At 36.0% G+C, this 20,912-nt stretch overlaps 1 long non-coding RNA gene across 4 annotated transcripts in view; it reads left to right on the forward strand.

The window, feature by feature from the left end:
• Nucleotides 1–20,912, forward strand: part of LOC309654680 — a 128,862-nt gene that overhangs the window by 20,320 nt on the left and 87,630 nt on the right. For all 4 annotated transcript variants that reach the window (XR_014260395.1, XR_014260396.1, XR_014260397.1 and 1 more), the window contains exon 2: nt 54–132. This is a non-coding gene — a long non-coding RNA (uncharacterized lncRNA). The remainder of the gene's footprint in view (nt 1–53; nt 133–20,912) is intronic.

Raw genomic sequence — 20,912 nt, forward strand, 5'->3', positions numbered from 1 at the left:
TCTCTGGGCATTTCTGTGATTCTTTCTGATTCCACTGTGATTTCTTTTTCCAGATTCCACTTCCACAGCCCCTGATTTGGCTCTGATGAGAGATTAGAAAACCTCTCCTGCAAGGGCTATGATACTCCAAAGGTACAACTCAAACTTTTGGTAATTCAATATAAAGGGTATAAACCAGGGTAATTTCAATATAAAGAGGTAGAAGAAGCATTTTACAAAATATCATTCTATTCAGAGAAGAGGATGAAAAAGAAGTGGCAGATAATGGAGGAAAAAAGGAGTCTCTTCTTTTCTAAAGATGTTTCCTATATTGTTAATAAAAGAAATAAAAGAAATAGGCGCCCAGATGCTTAAAGGAATGACAGCAGGGAAATAATGGAGAGAAAATGGGAGAAAGCACAAATGTCTTTGTACATGAAGATGCGCTTCCTTCCCTCCCCCATCATTCCCACCTGGTTAGATTTTGCAAGCTCTCACACCTCCTCCTATGAGATAATTTTCCCCTGTAGCCTTAGTTCTGCAAAGTCAACATGGCTTATGAAAATCAAGTTGAATTCTGTATATTTAATATATCATCTCTAAGGATAATCATTTTGGAATCTGAACTTGTTTCTGTTATCTAGCTCCGCTTGACAATGATTTATGAACCAGAAAACAAGACAGCTTCATTTTCATAAAGCAAACGGAACCTTCTGGGCCAGGAAGAGCTGGGAAACTTGTTTTGACTAGTAAAGTGAAACAAACATGACATAAAAGTCAATACAACCTCACCACTGGGCTCTCATTTTACAGAATCACTTTTTCCCCCAATCCAGCAGGATGACAGTTGAAATGGTGCATTATCCAATAGCAATTTTTATCTTACTAATTACCAGCCTGGTGTGATCACGAAGGGTGCTGAAAAATGGAAATATGCATGTGACAATCATCTCCTAGAGATGTCAGTCTCACTCAGGCAGTGGGAGATTAAAAAATGTTTTAAAGGAAATATTTTACAGTTTCTATTAAAAACTCTTTGATGCCTTTAACTTAAAAAGATGTCAATATTATTTGCCTGATGTGGGCATAATTTATCTATAGTAAATGTTACTCATAATGAGAATTTGCAAAATAATTTAATGATGGACACAAACTACACTAAACATTGTGTAGACCTTTTCCCATATACGTACATACATAACATGTACAAAATTGGAGTAATAATCTTACCCATTCATATGGGATGGAGGGCAATTTATCAGAATGGTAGAGAGGACAAACCACCCACAGTTCAAACCTGAGCATAGCCACTTATTTTGGCCAAGTCTTTATATTTCCTGTGCATCAGTCTTCTCCTCTGTAAGAAGGGGATAATTAATGTAGTATGAAACTTATAGAGTTATTGAGAGAGGACAAAAGGAGATATTATGCTCTGTGTGCCCTTCATTGTTCTCCGTGAGTTGTTCAGCAAACATTATGGAGTGTCTGTCACCTCCTTCTATTTCCTGTTGGACAATAAGACAAAGGTAAAAACTATTCAAACAGTATTTACAATTTTAACACGTGAGAGTATGATTTATCTAAATCTCCTAAAATTATACAACAATGGTGACTTTCAAGTTACATCATGAACACATCTGGGGGAAATGGGATGATAGTGGTTAAAGTGTCTGATTTAGTCTTTGAAAATTGTTTTAAAAAGAGACAGGAACATAAAACAATGGGCATTTTAATGGACTGCACTTGGCTAACTTCAACGTCTGAATAATTGATTTAAAATCATAATCCCCAGGCATATTGTTAACTATTAAACGTATATGGAGAGTATTATACAGAACACACGAGATCTCATATAACTCTCATGTATATTAAATAATCTCTGTCTAGCTTTGATTTAAAGCTGATACGCTACAGAATATATTGCTGTTTGTGACATATAATGCACAAGTTAGAGGGGCGCCCATTTTTACCTACACCAAGGACAACTCAATGGTTGTGTCAGAGTCTTTTTTTTTAAGTGAAAGCAAGAGAAAGGAACAGAGGTGTATTTGAAGTCACCTCCAACCTCTCCTCTCCTTTTATTTATCTACTGTTACTATTTTGAGTTTTGAAATTTATGTTCAAAAGATGCATAATTTAGAAGTGTACATTTTAAATAATTGGTGTTTTTAAAAAACACACTTGTACCTACCTTCCAAGGTTAAGAAGTATTACATGACCAGAGCAGTAAGGAGTATCTTTACCCCTCTTCACCCTCTTCCATCATATACCCGTTCCTTAGCCCATCTACTTATCATGCCCCTATCCTGAATTTTGTGTAATAATTCTCTCCTTTTCCTTTAAAGTGTTTTCACCTTCATATGAATCCCTAATCAGTATGAGATTTATTTGATTTTTAAATTTTTTTATGGAAATGGAATCATATGTGTATATATTTCTCTGTCTTTGTGCTTTCACTCAGCATTAACTTTTGAGGTTCACTGATGGTCATACACACAGCTGTTCATTTATTTTATTCCAGTGTATAGTTTCCATTGTATGAGCATGTCGCAATTTATTTTTTAATTCTACCATTGATGAAAATTTGGGTTGTTTCCAGTTTTAGGCTAGTTTGAGTACTGCTAAGCACATTTATAAGAATTTCTGAAGGTATACATCTAGAAGTCAAATAACTATGTTGGAAGGTACACGTATTTCCACATTACCTGATAATGTCAAAATGTTTTCCAAAATGGTTACATCAACATATTGTCCATTCAACAGTGAATGAAACATCCATTCACCAAGTCAAAATAGTGAGCATATTCACTGAAAAACAATTCAACCAAGGGACATTGAATCATGAAGGTGACATTTTGATGTTACAATCAGTTGTCTTAAAGTCTTATGAGTATAATCGCATTTAACTAAAATGTTCTTAGCTAGTTAACTTAATATTAGTGTTTGCTGTGGAACACTAAAAACTGAGTCAAGATGCTTGGCCAGGACTCTGCCCAGAATGCTCTGAGCAAATGAAATGTCATACAGCCTCTGGGACCTCAAACATGGAGGTGGGGAGATAAATGATAACAGCAGACATACAGAGAGCTGATCAAGGGCCCACCTTTCCCTCATCTGGACCTGGGGAAAAAGAAATATGACAACACTTGTCCAGTGTGTATGTCAAGGAAAGGAGAGCTCAAACAGTAAAACTTGGATTTGCTGTTTCTTGTTTTAGTGATTCAGGAAGACCAGCCAGGTGATGCTGAAATTTCCTTTTAGGCCTAAGTATTATAATATTGTCTTTGAATGTCAATACAAAAGTACAGAGAAGCTACAGAGTTGTTTAGACACATGAATGACTGTCCATAAATCCTTAGTCAATGATTTTGACTAATTACTCTGCTGTTTTACACATAAAGACTTAATCAAAAGATATTTTCTCTGATAGGATCAAATGTTGTAAGCTTAGTAAATGTACAGACTTAAATGAGTCTAGTTCTTAATGATTTCTAGCAATAAATACACTAAATGATTTTATAGCCAGTCACGTGACTGATGGGGAACAGTCACATATCAACAGATATTAAAAACATATTCATATTAATGAGACTGTGTGAGCAATAACATTTTCACAGGACAACTTCTCAGCACATCAAATTAATTGTTTTTCTTCAGACAAAGAGGCATAAGATACTTAAAAAAGGTTAGGTTAGCTCCTCATGTGGTGACCAGACCCCACTGAAAAATACACGATTTAATCATTTCCTTTCTAAGAAAAATCAGCCTTAGTTACTATATAAATAATCCATCACAGGCAATTATTGTACTGACTATAAAAATAGACAGAAATATGGGGTTGACCCTGCCCTGTCTTCTTGTTCAGGTGAGTAGAGAGATGGTACAATGTATGACTTGTCTTCTTTTCACCTAAATTAGGCAAATGCAATGGGAATATAGAATTTAGGGAAGCACTCCTAATAAAAATGAAAAAAAAAAATTAACTTGACAAAATTTAACCTAACCATTCCACTTTGTGAAATATATGTTGGAATATTCGTACAACGAAGGGACATAAAGGCCATAAGTGGAGTTGGAGATAAAAGTCTAAATTCTTTTGGATTGTTTATTCTCGGAATCATGTTTTTGAACAGTTAAAAGTAAATATTTTAGATGCATGCAAATAATTTGTTAACATGCATTTTGGATTACCCAGTGGTGTCTATTTGTCAATAGACAAATTTTTTTCCCCTGTTGCCTGAAAGCATCTGCATATGGTCTTGCTGTAAACGCAGAAGCAATTACATAAGTTAGTAAAGAAAAGCATGGACTAAATTAATCTCAGATCCAACTGTCATGGCTCCTCTCATCTGATACATACTTTTTTTTTCTTGCAAGTAACCCATGTTGATGGCCATGGGCCAATAGAAAACTCAACGTAAGGTGGAAGAAATTATAGATTCATTATGCACTCTTCCAACCAATATTTTTTGATTACCTACTAAGTGCTAGGCTCTGAGCTAGGTGCAGTGATTTTGACCGAAAGGAAAGTACTCCACAGATCCCTTCATTTCTTCTTTTTTTTTTTTACATTTTTAAAATATTTTTATTGAAGTATAGTTGATTTACAATGTTGTGTTAATTACTGCTGTACAGCAAAGTGATTAAGTTATACATATATATATATATATATATATATACATTCTTTTTTAATATTCTTTTCCATTATGGTTTATCATAGGATATTGAATATAATTCCCTGTGCTATACAGTAGGACTTTGTTGTTTACCCATTCTATTAATAAATGCTTACATCTGCTAACCACAACCTCCCACTCCATCCCTCCCCAAAGCCCCTCCCCTTGGCAGCCACCAGTCTGTTCTCTATGTCTGTGATTCTGTTTCACAGATAGGTTCATTTGTGCCATATTTTAGATTCCACATATAAGTGATACCATATGGTATTTGTCTTTTACTTTCTGATTTACTTCACTCAGTATGATAATCTCTAGTTGCATCCATGTTGCTGCAAATGGCATTATTTTGTTCTTTTGTGTGGCTGAGTAATATTCCTTTGTATATATCCTTCATTTCCCATTTGAGGTAGTGGTGGTAGGGGGGTAGGGCACACATCCAGTAACTAGTTGACTACACATTTTTGGCAATGTGTAGTAAATTACATGATATCGATACTGCCCACACAAGGCTGATGTTTTGTTCTGAGCTCTGGCACAGAACTGAACTGTGTATTTGACTTTAACCTTCTTTTAAGTCATAGAACAATTTGAGGTCCTACTGGAGATAATAAAACTCCCTTGATATCGTGTGTGTATGTGTGTGTCCATCCTTAGTTTTGGTATCGATTTAAGGCTATTGTTGACAGTAATTGAAATTTTATGATAAAGGTCATATATGAGGAAATTTACAATGTTAAGAATAAACACGACCCCTATTAAGATGTATGTCCTGTTTAAACATGAGACCTAAACCAAGTTTATAATTTTATTACATTCACCAAGTAATACATGTTTATTTTTGAAATTTAAAACACATAAAACTCTTGCAGTGTTGAGTCTTTGGGTTTTCATTAGCATTGTTGATAGGCATACGTAAGTCAATATCTCATCGCGGAAAGGAAGAAAAAGCCTTACAGGATTTCTGTACTTCAAAATAAATGTGGATCCTTTGGAAATGCACCATTAGCTACAGAATATATTGTAATTTATGCTAGTTTGCACAAAGGAAGGAGTGTATGTACAGACATTTCAAAGGCAACTAATTTAGGCCTTGACTACCTGGAACATTCTTCCAGGGTTTTGATTCTGACCTGTGTCCCTCTTTCCCATGTGTGAACTCCAGAGATCTTTGGGCAAGGAGAGCAGAATGGAAAACCTCTGGGCACATAGCATAGCGGAAGTAAGCAGGCAGCAAGATTACCCCAGAAAGCCATTCATTATATGTTTTCAATATCCTCTAAAAGGGTTGCCCACCCCTAACTACATATTTATACATATTTACTTGATAATCAATAAAGGAAAATGACTACATTATTTTGATTAAAATATCAACTCTACGTGTTACTATAAAATCACATTTAAGAAGCCAGAAAAGGGGAGATAGCAGTTCAGGCTACCCTCCAGCCTATGATATATGATATTTTCAGGCTGCAAGGAGAACAGACACATTAAGAAAATAGTGCTAATGATATTAAAGTACTTTACAAGGCTTGTTACTAAGAGCTGACAAACCTGTCAAGTGTATAATGTAGGAGGCTATCGTAACATTCTCAGAAAACCATACCTCTACCCCATTTCACTGCAATCTCCTAATAATGGAGCTGCTATAAATTCTAGCCAGCAATGGGACAGCCATGGCTTCTCACCCCAATGTGAGGACATGATAAATATAAAAGAAAATGGCTGTCAGTTTTGGCGCCCGAACCTTATTACAAAGTCTTAATCTTACTGGCCTCAGCACCTTTTATCACCGCCTTGTTATGAGCTGATGGCTTTTTTATTTGCTGGGAGATGGAGGATGTGTCATTTGATGTCCTTTTATGTAGCCACTGCTCTGTCCTCTCATGAAAAAAAAATTTTTTATATGTTTATTACAGTAACCGATTAAATGCAAGACTCAGGCTGTTGGCTCAGGTACTGTGGGCTTAGAATTTAACAGAGTCTGGATTTAAATACATCATCATGAGTATTTATGTGAATGGGACTCAAATAGGAAATTAATTTTTCTCAGCACTGGAGAGAGTACATTGCAATATTCATGCTTGTTTATTCTTGCTATTATTGTTATTGGGATTGGCCATTTTTGGTTCCAAGGTCAGCCGGAAATCCCAGCTCTCGCTTTTCTTCTTTCTTTAAACATCTAGCTCCGAGGAAGGAGGCCCTGTAAACACAGTCCAGCTCAAACTCGGCTCCCGTTCAATCAGCTTGATCCTTAAGATGAGATAAATTGCAGTGATCTAAATATTAGTCTAAAAATCTCACAGCTCACTTCCCATCTTCTTCATTTATGGCAAATGAGAGTCTGAACTTCACTGGAGACACTCACCCTGCCAGAACATCTTTCCACCGGAAGTGCTGCCAAGTGCCGGCATCAGGTACTTAACGAAACCTGACATTGATGGGCTGGTCTCAAGCTGTGGCCGGAGACTCCATCACTAGATCTTATCTTCAATTTGTGTCCATAAAATGCGATGGCCCGAGTGTCTAAACACAAAGAGCCTTATCCTGTCTGTTGTGCCTGCCAGCTGAAAATCAGCCCCTCCCCTCCCCCGCTCCCAGTGGGGAAATTAGCAATTTCATTCAAGGGAGGGACTTTCATGGCATGGTCCGCAGGCTTTGGAGCTCGTGCTCACCATACGTTTCTTTTCTCCCAAAGCGTTTGCATTCCAGCGTCAAAGGCCAAAGGTCCTCAGAGATTTATTTGTCTCTATCTTGTAGGAAATTGCTAAGTTAGTTGTTCTAGTTACTTAGTCCACGTATCTCCTAGCTATGAGACAGTGTCTATTGGAAGCTGGCAAAACTGGTTTAAAAATCAACATTGTTTATTTATTTGTTGTATGACTGAGACTTCCTTTAACTACACCCTACCAAATAACTGATCTCACTAAGTTTTTGACTTATGAGTTATTCATTTTATGAAAGGGACAGAATTAGCTAGTAAATTGGGCATTACAATGGTACAAGTCACATTCTCTCCTTTGTTTATGATATCTTGAGAAATTGCCTGAGTTATGCAGGAACCCATTTCATTCTGCGGTCTAGTTTTGGCCCATGAGAAGGGATGGAAAAGACCTTATGTTCTTTTCTTTGAAAATGAAAGCATTTGAGTGCTTCCATTTCCTGAATGCACCTTACATGGGAGAGTTAAAATCTCCTTGAGTATTTTTAGAACCTTGACTTTTCACTTGGAATTCTCTGTTGAAGGAGTGGTTATACTTAAAATGCAGCTTTGAAAAAAAAAAAAAATGCAGCTTTGGCATGAGTGGGCACCCAAATGGCCCCTCCTGTGATTGTTCCTGAAATAAGCTGTTCGTGATTTGCCACTCTACGAGGAAAAAGCTGATGAAAAACCGAATACGTAGGAAAAGGCAAATTGCATGTCTAGAAATTTAATTAAAAAGGAAATAACCCTCCCTGTATAAAGGTTGGCAGCCCCCTGCACAATCCTCTTCATACCCCTCCTCTTCCCTCCTCAATCCAAGTACAAAAATTCCTTACCAGTGAGATCCACACATGCATATTAATGAGTAAAAGCAGTCTGTTGCAAGTAACTCAGAGGTTCTTGGCCCCTGAGAAGAGGTGAACAGGTTAACTGGTCTATAACTTACAGAATCTCCTCTCATTGACTTTCACTGTGCATCCCTCAACCTGCTCCTGAATTGGTGATGACTCCAAAATCAACACTAATCATCAGAGCATTCCCTCGTGTCTGAATCACATGTTACGATTTACAAAACTTTTGCATGTATAATTTTTTTCATGTCATCCTCACCATCACCCTCTAATATGGTGAGTAAACATGAATATTCTCCTTTATCAGACAAGTATTCAGTAAACAATGAATAATTTTTTAGCATAAGTTATATCCCAATATTTCATGGGGCGTTTTCTATCCTGAAAAAATTTATTTGTTGCTTATCTGAAATTCAAGATTTAACTGGACCCCCTGGATTTTTATCTGCTAAATACATAAATTCCAACTGAAGGTCAAAGAAGAACTGGCAAGTTCATACAAGTAATACATGTCAGGGTTGTTACTAGACATTATAAGAGTTGCCAACTCTGATTTGTATATATTATATCATTTAATCCTGACAGTGTGAGGTTATTCTCCACATTTTCCAGATAAGGAAACTGAGGTCTCAGGGAATAAGTAACTTGCTAAAGTGGCAGAGTAGGGGTGCAGTTCCAGACCCATGTTTTCAAGCACTCCTCTGTTTTCAATTCTCTGCTGCGTTTGGGAGCTGGGATTCTGGCTCTGCCTTGCACAGTCCAGTTTGATTGCACATTTCAGGCAACTGGTTTGTGGCTTCCATGCCAGATGTTGCAGACTCCATAAAGGCACTAGGAGAAAGTCATGCACGGATGCCCAGTGTGCACTGAGTGTCAGCTCCCCTTAGTAGAAGTGTCTATATGAGATTTTGCACTAAGGGCATCCTTAGTAAACTGCCTTGACCCTATCCTGAGAAAGTCAACATCATCAAGTGAAGTCTGACTTGCACCAAATGAGAAATAAGGCACAGATAAGGGCTCCTTACTGTATGCAATTGGTTCAGACTCCTGAGGAGGTCTTACGGGAAAAAAAGCTGTGGCAGCAGGCTTACTCTGCAGCAGAGTTGGATAAGCCCAAAAGGTCTCTAATAAAACAACTTCATATGTAAAAAACAAATAAAACAAAACAAAAAAGCCCCCAAAATGGGGAAAAAGGTGAAAAGGAAAATGACCTTAAGAAGGTAGAAATTATGTTGCAATTTTTACATCTGTTCAACATCTGCTCTCAAAGGTAGACCTCAGAGCTTTTATTTTTTCCTTCTAAGCTTCAGATCTTGTTCCCTGTAAATTGCCGACAATACACGTATAGGATCTCTGGATACCCAGAGAAGATAGACACATGAATCATACTGTTACTGAGCTATCCTTGTGCTTATTTATCTGTCAGTATGTCATTGAGTGTTTGAAACATCAATTCTGAGCCATAGTTTGGGGGGCTCCAGCATGCTTCCCAACACTTTTATTAAACCATCAATGCATGTTCTTTCTCTACTTTCTATACAGCTCCCTTTTTAAAATGTCACTGTCTTGATTAATTTTCTGTTCCCTTTCATGTTCGGAAGACATGTGGAAAACAATTCTCCCTGGAGAACCAACTTCCTATATTCCTGACCACTCCATGGCACTTGAAGTCCATGAAAATTAGATTCCCCTCGGAATCTCCACACTCGGAAAGTGTAAGATGCTTTAATTACCCTGTTGTGAGTGCTTTGTAATCACATGACTAGCACTATGGTCATGTGTTAACAAAGTGAGAGAACATTGAAAACAATGCTAAATGGTATGTTTTATGGCTATTTACAAGAAGAAGGATCACTCTCTTCTCCTTATCCTGGGTGCTTTAGAATTGAATGCAATTTCTTCTGTGAATATAAAATAAAATTCTACTGTAAATATGCATAGCTAATGAAACATTTTGAAAATTCTACTAGTTTCCCTCTTCTCCCATCTCCACCCCTCCTCAGGTAACAATTTAGGCCTGAGGCTGGAATCTGGATGCAGGAGAAAATTTCATGAGGGACGTTAATTAAGTCTGACCCTGTAAGGCAAGGGAGAAAAGATGGGAGAGGTCAGAGGGAAAGGAGATCAGTCATAGATATCCTAATCTTCCTTCTTCTAAGTTTAAGCCAAAAAAAGGAAGTTTATATAATGGATTGAGAGGAATATCATAGACAGAGGTCCTTTATCCAACTCAACGGTTGGGACCTGGTAAGAGGTTATTCAGAGCCTTCATACACAGCATCTTGGGGGCTGCCATTCCACAGTAAGCTGGGTGGTTGCAGAGTTAGAGAGATGAAAGGCGTAGTTTGCTTTTCCTATGCTACCTTCCCATACACCTGGAATGGACCTAATTTAGAGAAACACTCATGTGCTTCCTGGAGACTAAGTGAGGGATAGTCAGCTTACCATGGGGCATGCTGGGACCTGAGGCAACGTGACTCCAAAGTACAAGCCATCAAGTGCACAGCCCAGAAGCAGGGCCAGATGAATTTTGTGATGGCGACACAGAAGAGCCAGCTACACTGTGAGAGGGATGACGTGAGGCTGATTGGGGAGCACCAGTGGGCCTGACGAGGTTGAATGAGACAGACTGTAAGTTAGATCAGACAAAGGGTGCAGCCAAGGCATGTACCTTCATGCTGAGGGTCACCTATGCAGGAAACAGCCCAGAGCAGCAACCTGGTGGGAGAGGCCAGAGATACATTGAGGACTCAGGGACCTCATCTCTCCTTGAACCCTGAGGACAGAAGAAGTGTTCAGACAACAACTCTGAGAAGAGAAAGGAGGATGGGGGTATCTCCAAATGACTGGACATTTTATCTAAAGGAGATTACATTGTCTAAAAAAACTGTTCAAATTATGCTGTTAAATTGACATCACCAGATTGTTCTCCAGTGTAGGTCTCTTTCCCCTCCATCAAGCAGAGGAAGGAAGGCCCATGAGAACAATCAAATAAATTAATATAAAAATACAATAAGTATATGAACTTTCATAAGGAGGTATTTTGTGAGAAACTAGGTGATCCTGTTACACATGTTTATGTGATACATAAATGTGCATTTTGAAGATCTCAATGCTTAATGAGCCAAGATTTGAGCTACTCAAGGAACACTGGAGAGGGGTGGGCTTGGAGAAGACCAGGAGCCTCATACATAGTTTTCTATTTTTAAAGAAATTGTTACAGTCATGTGTAGGAGATATCTTCCTTGAAGGTGCTCTGAGCTGTGTAGTGGTCTCATTCCTTCTGGAACTGTGCTTGATAGAAACCTCTCCCATATAAACATTTGGCCCCATGCTCCTCAAGACTTCTTAAGTGACAAATTGCAAGCTACAGAATACCCCAGTTGAAACTAGCATACAAAAAGGAGAGTATATTGTCCCGCAGAACACAATTCTGGGGAGAGGAAAGTTGAGGAGGATATGTTCATCCTTTATCTCTGTTCTTCTCAGTTTATTCTTGCAAACGAGCTTTCTCATAGGGTCCCTTGGCAGTTCCAGATTCACATCTCCCCAACTTTGTACTTTACTCACTGGTTATACCTTAAAAATTCCTCGGGAAAATATCTTTTTTGGCCCAGCTTGGTTTACATAAACATCCTTGTATTTGTTTCCTATTGCTGCTATAACAAATTACCACAAACTTAGTGGCTTAAGTAATACAAAATTACTAGCTTGTAGTTCTGGAGGTCAGAAGTCTGAAATGGGTCTTTTTTGAGCCAAATTCAACCTGCTGGCAAAGTTGAATTCCCTTCTGGAGGCTCTAGAGGAAAATTCTTTTTTCTTTCTTTTTTTTTTTTTTTGCTGTTTTCAGCTTCTAGAGACGACTGGCATTCCTCTGTTCATACTCCTTCCCGAAGCCAGCAACGGTGAGTTGAGTTCTCATATCACATCCCACTGACCTTCTCTTCTGCCTCTCTCTTCCTCTTTTAAGTACCCTTGTGATTGCACTGTGTCCACCCAGGTAATCCAGGGTATTCTCTCTACTTTGAGGTCAGCTGATTAGCAACCTTAATTCCAACTGGCTCCTTAGTCCCCCTTTGCCATGTAACATAATATATGCACAGATTCTGAGGATCAGGATGTGAACATCTTTGGAAGGCATGGTTCTGCCTACAACAACCCTCTTGAGCCAATTGTTTTGACAAAAGAAGTGAGATGCTCTGATTTACCCAGTGTGGATCAGAATTTTACCTTTTTGGTCAGGAGAGCAGTTTGACTGGAAGCACCTTCTGGAACCACATGATCAGGACAGGGCAATATCTGTCTCTACAAAGATGATTCTTTAAAGGAAGAGGGAGGAAAGAGTGACTTTATAGACAGCAATACCTGTCTTATATTCATACTTCCTGATATTTCACTCTTCATACAATTGCAAATCACATTGAAGAACTGATGTCTCCACAAGAAGCAACTGGATATTCCCAGAAGGTCACAGGACATAGTTTAAAAAAGAAGAATTTGTTTGAACACCTTAGAGATCTTGATTGGTTAGTTACCTGAATATATTATCCAAAGTCTAGACTATATTACCTCTTTACAACCATGTTCCCAAAGTAGCAACTATCAAATTATATGTCATAACATGGGGGAGGGACTTGGGAAGGGAGGCAGAGGAAAGTGGATGCCCTTCAATGCATGTGGGTCAGAAGCAGAATGACCAGGGGCTACTGCAAACCACACATTCCCTAAATTCTGAAAATGTCCCCCAAAGAGATTATGTCCCTTTGTGTGAGACTTACGGTCACATGGGCCAATGCTACCCATGTGACCATGGGGTGTTCCTTAATGGTACCATCAGGATAAGACTGAGTATAACCTAACTAGGTGTTAACTTGAAGAGGATTACTTGAGGAAATAGGTAACTAAGTGATTGTGATACAGATGGAAGTAATATTTTATAGTAGAGAAAAATATTTTAGAGTCCAGAATTCAATAGAAGAAGAGACATATACAGGTGAATCATTAGGTACTAGGTAAGTATACATTTCCCGGATGACATTTTAAAAAAGTATGTTACATAATTAGGGATGAAACTGATGTCAAGAATGGTAATATTTTTGATGGCATGTGGAAATCTAGTATTTATCCCACCCACCTGACCTATTGTACTTAATCTTTCTGTACAGATTTTCCAAAAGCTTTCTCATATATTAATTCACTCATTTCTTATAATAATACTTTGAGGTAAGCAGAGCAATTACTACTGTCCCTAGGTTACAGATTTGTCATTTCATAGTACCTTGTGCATATCATTAAGGAGTCTCTATTTCGCTCTAATGTAATTAGTCTTCCTTTCTTCTTTTTCCGTCCCTTTCTTCCTTCCCTCTTTCCTTCCTTTTTCCTTCTTTCCTTTTCTGCGAGCGTCCTTGATTGTTTTCCCACATTCTTCCTTTCTAAAATCTACTTCCTTACCAGATTGTACCTGGAAGATATCCCCAGTGCCTCTCGTATTTCAGGAAAACAATTTCAATACACATTTATTGGGAACTCAATTCAGGCTCATTGCAACAATCACTCATGAGTGATTAGAGAAATGATGAAACATTGGACAACAGGAAAGTTTAAACATTCATGGTCTAAGCATACTGTTCAATAACTGTAAACAACTATAAACCCCCCAAAAGTGGACAGAATGAATAAATAATAATACAAGCATAAGTTACATTAAATTAAGAAAAAAAATAGATGACAATACATCTAAACACTAGTCTCAGCAATACCAAGAAAATAGACAAATAGCTGCCACTTCCACCAAGAATTTAAAAAAAAACAGCAAAAAAAGAATTAAAATAAGAAATAAAAGTTTCTGTAGATATGGAGGAAATTTTGAAATAATTGTATGAGTATACGATGTACTCCTTCATGCCAAAATAGAAATCATAGAAAAAAAATTCTAGAAAAATGCACAGTATCAAGATTCTCTCAAGAAAATGGAAACTTGAATACATCAGCAGTCACTGAAAAATATGAAAGTCTTGTCAGAGCTCTATCCCTAAAAGAAAGTCCAGGCTTTTTAGTATGAATTCTATAGACCCTTTATGTAAGGATCTGTATTATAGAAAGTGTCCCAATGCACAAAATAATGTGGACATCTTCCTAACTGATTAGATGATGCTAGTACAATCTTTTTTTTTTTTTTAATTTTTTTTATTTATTTATTTTTGGCTGCATTGGGTCTTCGTTTCTGCGTGAGGGCTTTCTCTAGTTGCAGCGAGCGGGGGCCACTCTTCATCGCGGTGCGCGGGCCTCTCACTATCGCGGCCTCTCTTGTTGCGGAGCACAGGCTCCAGACGCGCAGGCTCAGTAGTTGTGGCTCACGGGCCCAATTGCTCCGCAGCATGTGGGATCCTCCCAGACCAGGGCTCGAACCCATGTCCCCTGCATTGGCAGGCGGATTCTCAACCACTGCACCACCAGGGAAGCCCGCTAGTACAATCTTGACAACAAAACTGTATAAAGATCACAAACACACACACACACAAACTCACTCACTCACAAAGCAAGAAAACTATAGACCAAAGTATCTATTATACACAGATGGAAATATTAGTGAATACAATTCCACACTACATTAAATGAATCATGACAGGGTATATCTCAGAAATGCAAAGGTGGTGCAACATCAAGAAATGTATTAATATAAGTTACAATATGAAACAAATGTGAAAATCAAATGAACAGGTCTATAATAGTAATAATAATGATGACAATAATAATAATAAATAACTTATTGAGTGCAATACTACTAACTCATTGAGTGCTATAAATTACTCATTGAGTACCAAGCACTATTTTAAGTTCTTTAACATTAATGAGCTCATTTTATCTTTAAAATAACCTAGTGGAGGAGATCTTATTATTTCTCCCTCTTTTCAGATGAAAAATTGTGGCAAAGGAAAGTTAAATGGTGGAGTGATGCAGGAAATGCAGAATTCTGACTCTGAAACTTGCTCTCTGAACTGATACATTATGATGCTGCTGTATAAAGGCCATTCATGATTTAAATGAAAAGCACATGACAACAATGACAACACTAAATAAGCTAAAATAGAGAATAAAAGCCTCAATCTGAATTATGGTATCTACCAGAAATGTATACTCCATGTCGCACTTACTGCTGGAATATTAGAATCATTCCCATCAGAGCTCTCAAAAAAATAAAGGGAGACTGACTATCATTACTGCTATTTAGCCCTGTATTAGAGATTCTGGTTAATGAAATAAAATGAGGGAAAAAAATGAGAGAAGTAAATATTAAAATGGAAAAGAGAGAAGGGTCATGATTTAGAGACACTATGATTATTTATCTAGAAATTTAAGAAAAGAATAAGAAAGCTAGTAGTGAGAATAATATTATCTATAAAATGGTGACCAGGTACAAGATCATGCTTTCTTGAGACAGGTACAATCAATTAGAAAATATAATCGAAATCAAACATATCATTCACAACAATAAAAAGCATAAAATACCTAGGAAAAACATTAATTAGAAAGAGTAAGTACTTACGTGAACAAAACAATAAAAAGAAATTTTACCTGATAACATAAAAGAATATCTAATTAAATGGAAAGTGGAGATGTATTTGACATACATTTAACATAGAAAAATTCAATATTATAAAGATATAATTTTCCTAAATGTATTTATAGGTTAAATATAACTCAAATCAAAATTGCAGTTCAATATTTAATGGCACATGACATGGTGATGCTAAGAGAAAATATACAAAAATAGTCACGAAAATTTAGCAAACAAGAACATCAATGGGACCTTACTCTATTAGACTGCCAAACATACTACAAACTTATAATAAAACTGTGGTACTCGCAAAGTAATAGAAAAATATATCAGTGGAAGAGAAAATATGAAAAACAGACCCATGTGCATATGATAATTTATTTATGAAAAAATTTACATTTTAAATTAATGGGAAAAGGAAAACCATTTAATACATTTTGAATTGGATGATTGATTAGATCCTTAAGGAAAAACAAAATTCAAGGTAACCCTCTACTTCACAGCAGAAAAAAAAAATTTTAGGTGTACTAAAGAAGTACATTCATTTGAAACTATAAAAATATTAGAAATATTAGAATAAAGTTCTGTACTATTTTTACAGTTTTACATGTACATGAAGTGTACCAGAAAACTTAGGAGACTATCATAATGACAATATAAAGATAACACATTTATGGATAAGAAAAGACTCCATAAACAAAAAACAAGTTCCAGTTTGGAAGAATTTAATATATTAAACTAAGTATTATTATCCAGGATATATGAAGAGCTACTACACATCATTAAAAGGATAACATACCTCTTTGATACAATTCATTACATTGAACTAAAGTAACTTTTTTGTTGTTTATTTTTTATTATAAATATCTGAATAGCTTCTATCTTTATAAGATTAAAATAATCAGGATAACACTTATGTGAGGCTCTCTTTTCACCTTTCACAGACTCCCTATTCCCCCCTTCTCCTCTGACCCCTAGAAATATCAGCTTTCTACAATTTGCTATACATCCTTCCAAGTGCTCTTTGGTAAATTTATATATACATTTATCTATATAATCTTCTTTGCATATAAGCATACATTCATTGCTTGCTGACTTTTGTCTTTTTTTCCACTTAACATATCTTGGAGGTCTTTCCACGCCAGGCATTTTTAAGGGATGCCTACAGTCCTATGGTACAGACACATCAAAACTTAGGTAATCAATTATCTAAGTGATTGGACATTGAGGCTATTTGTAATGTTTCACTATTATTGACAAATCTACTTTGAATATACTCATGAACAAATGTTTCTGTGCCCATGGTAGTAGTTCTTTACAACAAATTTCTAGAAGTGAGGTTGCTGGGTCCATTCACATTTGAGAGTACAAAACTTCCTGCCAATCCCTATCAACAATATATGACCATGTATCCTTGCCAAACTCTGCTTATTAATATTTTGGTAATTATTGTCAATATTGGGAACAAAAATTGATTAGTTTCTTTATTTGCTTTTGTCTATGACAAGTGTTTCATAAACATGTTGTTTTATAATTATGTTATGTTACTTTTTCATACATTTACTGTTTATTTTTCCTAAGAATTCTCTGTTCATGTTTTGCTCTTTCTTCTATGGAATTTCTTACTGATTTGTAAGAACCCTTTGTATACTAGAATGTTAGTGTTTTGTCTCAAATCATTACAAATATTTTCTCACAGTGAATTTTCAAAGAGAAGTAGGAGTTTATTAGGGGATAAAGAGAGCACATTTAGGCATGAAGACATTTTTGGTTACTTAATTGAATCAGGGGTTTATATAATGCATTTAATTTGCATCAATTCAGGTTAAAGCTTTTATATGTAGAGACAGCCTTACCCAAATATGAATACAAGAGAGTTCCTTTAGTCGTCTTGAACTACACCTTCAAGACTTATAAGAAAGAAGATCATGGCGTATGGCTGCCTACATTGCATTGCCCACACTATGAAAGGTCTGAACAATTTGACCTATTCAAAAATAATAACTATCATCTGTCTGCCATGTTATCTATAATTTCTTTCAATAAAGTTGTATATGTGTGTGTTTTTGGAGAGGGAGGTTTTGTTGAACTGAAAGTGGGAAGGGAAGATGGGAAGGTGATTAAAGCAAGGTACCCAGGGGCATGCTGCTAACATTTGAAGGATTACTGATGTCTGGCATTGACAGTTGCCCAAATGTTTCCACATATGTCTTAATCCTCAAAGGTGACATTTTGAGAAGTATAAGGCCAGTCTGTTCTCTTATATGATATTAAATGACTTGTTCAAGCTCAAGAACTGGTAAGGAGGAAGCCTCTTTCCTTCCCCCTCCTTCTTTTCTATCTCATATGCCTATAAAGGTAACTGCTTAACCGTTAAAACATCTTCTCTTTATTTTTTTATAGACATTTTTGTTGATCAGCTTAGTGGATTGATAATCATAGTTACCATATAAGCATAAGAATGTGACACAGCTTTATTTGTTAACCCATTCAAAATATGTTTCTTCATCACCCACCATGTGCAAGGTACAATGAATAGAGGAGAGAAAACTAAAGCAATCTTTTGCCTTGCCCTCAAGGAGTTGATCTATGGGGCAGAGAATGTTTCCTTGGTTTTGTCCTGAGTTTGATTTCAGCTCAAAATATGGCATCTACCATTTAGCAGGAGGGCTATAAATATATATTTTAGTCAGTGGGACTCAGACGTTGGATTTAATGGGTCAGTTATAACAATAAGAAAGACAAAAATAATTAGTAATTGGCACACAGTTGACTGTCAACATTCTAATTTAGCAAGTAAGGCTATTTAAAAACTACTAATCAGATAGCAATAGTAAATATATATGGACCCAACATTGGAACACCTAAATATTTAAAGCAAATATTAATAGAACCAAAGGGAGTCCTTTTCTTGTATTTCTGTCTATACAATAATAGTAGGGAACTTCAATACAATACTAATACAATAATAGTAGGGGACCTCAATACCTTACTTTCAACACTGGATAGATCATCCAGACAGAAAATTAATAAGGAAACAGAGGACTTGAATAATACTATAGACCAAATGTAACTAATAGATATATACAACACATTACATCCACTAGCACCAGAATACACATTCTTCTCAAACTCACAGAGAACAGTCTCCAGGATAGATCATATGTTGGAACACAAAGCAAGTCCTACTAAATTTAAGAAAATTGAAATCAAATTTAGTATCTATTCTGACCACAAAAATAAGAAACTAGAAATCAAAAACAGAAGGAAAACTGAAATACTCATAATGCATGTAAATTAAACAATGTACTCCTTAACAGCCAATAGGCCAAAGAAGAAGTCAAAAGAAAAATCAAAAAGTATCTTGACCATAATAAAAATGAAAACACAACATAAAAACTTATGTGGTGCAGCAAAAGCTGTACAAAAGCTAACAAGTATATAGAGGTATATACTTAAATTTAAAAAAGAGAAAACTTTCATATAAACAACTTTACACCTCAAGAAATTACAAAAAGAACAAACTAAGATGAAAATTAACAAAAGGAAGGAAATAATAAAGATTACAGCACAAATAAAGAAATGAAGACTAGAAAGACAATAGAAAAAATCAAGGAAACTAAATTAGTTTTTTTGAAAGGTAAAGATTATTGACTAACCTTTAGCTAGACTAACCAAGAATAAAGAGAGAAGACTCAAATAAAATTATAAATAAAACAGGAGAGATTACAACTGACCACAGAAATACAAAGGATCATAAGAGGCTATTATGAACAATTATATGCCAACAAATTAGATAACCTAGAAGAAGTTAATAAATTCCTATAGTATACAACCTCCCAAGGCTGAATCAAGAAGAAACAGAAAATCTAAATAGATCAATAAAGACCAAAGAGTTTGAGTAATCAAAAACCTCCCAAGAAAAGTCCAGAACCAGATGGTTTCCCTGGTGAATTCTATTCTAAAGAAGAATTAACATCAATTTTAATCAAATCATAACAAAAAATTGAAGAGACCAGAACACTTTTGAATTTATTTTGAGGCCAGCTTTACCCTGACAGCAAAGCCAGGTAAGCACATTACAAGAAACAACTTTAGATTTTTAGGCCAAAATCCCTAAAAAATATGAATGAAAAAATTCTGAATAAAATTTTAGCAAATCAAATTCAACAGCACATTAAAAGGATCATACACCATGGTTAAGTGGGATTGATCCCTGGGGTGCAAGTTTGGTTCAATATATGCAAATCAATAAAGGTAATTTTCCACATTAATAGAATGAGGAATAAAAATCATATGATCCTCTCAGTAGATGCAGGAAAAAGCATTTGACAAAATTCAACACCTTTCCATTATAAAAGCTCTTAAAAATTGGGAACAGAAGGATATATGTGAGCATATAAAGTCTGTATATGACAAACCCATAACTAACAAAATCAATGGTGAAAAGCTGAAAGCTTTTCCTCTAAAATCAAGCATAAGACATGGGAGCCCACTCTCACCATTCCTACTCAACATAGTAGGAATGGAAGTCCAAGCCAGAGCACTTAGGCAAGAAAAAGAAAGAAAAACACCCAAATCAGAAAGGAAGAAATAAAATTGTCTCTATCTGTGGATGGCATGATCTTATATATGTAGAAACCCTAAGGATTCCACCAAAAATTTTTTAGAACTAATAAGTGATTTCAGTAGTTGAAGGATGCAAAATCAATATTCAAAAATCAGTTGCATTTCTATAATTAACAATGAAATATCTGAAAGAAAAAACAATCCAATTTATAATAGCATAAAAAAAAATAAAATACGTAGGAATAAACTTAACCAAGGAGGTGAAAGACCTGTACACTGAAAACTATAAAACACTGATGAAAGAAACTAAAGAAGAAACAAATGAAAAGGTATTTCTTATTTTCACAGAAATAGGAAAAAACAATCCTAAAATTCATATGGAATCACAAAAGACCCTGAATACCAAAAACAATTTTGAGAAAAAAGAACAGAGATGGAGGCATCCCACCTCCTGTTTTCAAACTATACTACAAAGCAATAGTAATCAAATCAAAAGTATGGTACTGGCATAAAACACACACACATAGAACAGTTGAATAGAATAGATAGCACAGAAATAAATCCACAAATACACTGTC

This window comes from Balaenoptera physalus, assembly GCF_965194825.1.
Source record: "Balaenoptera physalus genome assembly, chromosome: 2".
NCBI lineage: Eukaryota > Metazoa > Chordata > Mammalia > Artiodactyla > Balaenopteridae > Balaenoptera > Balaenoptera physalus.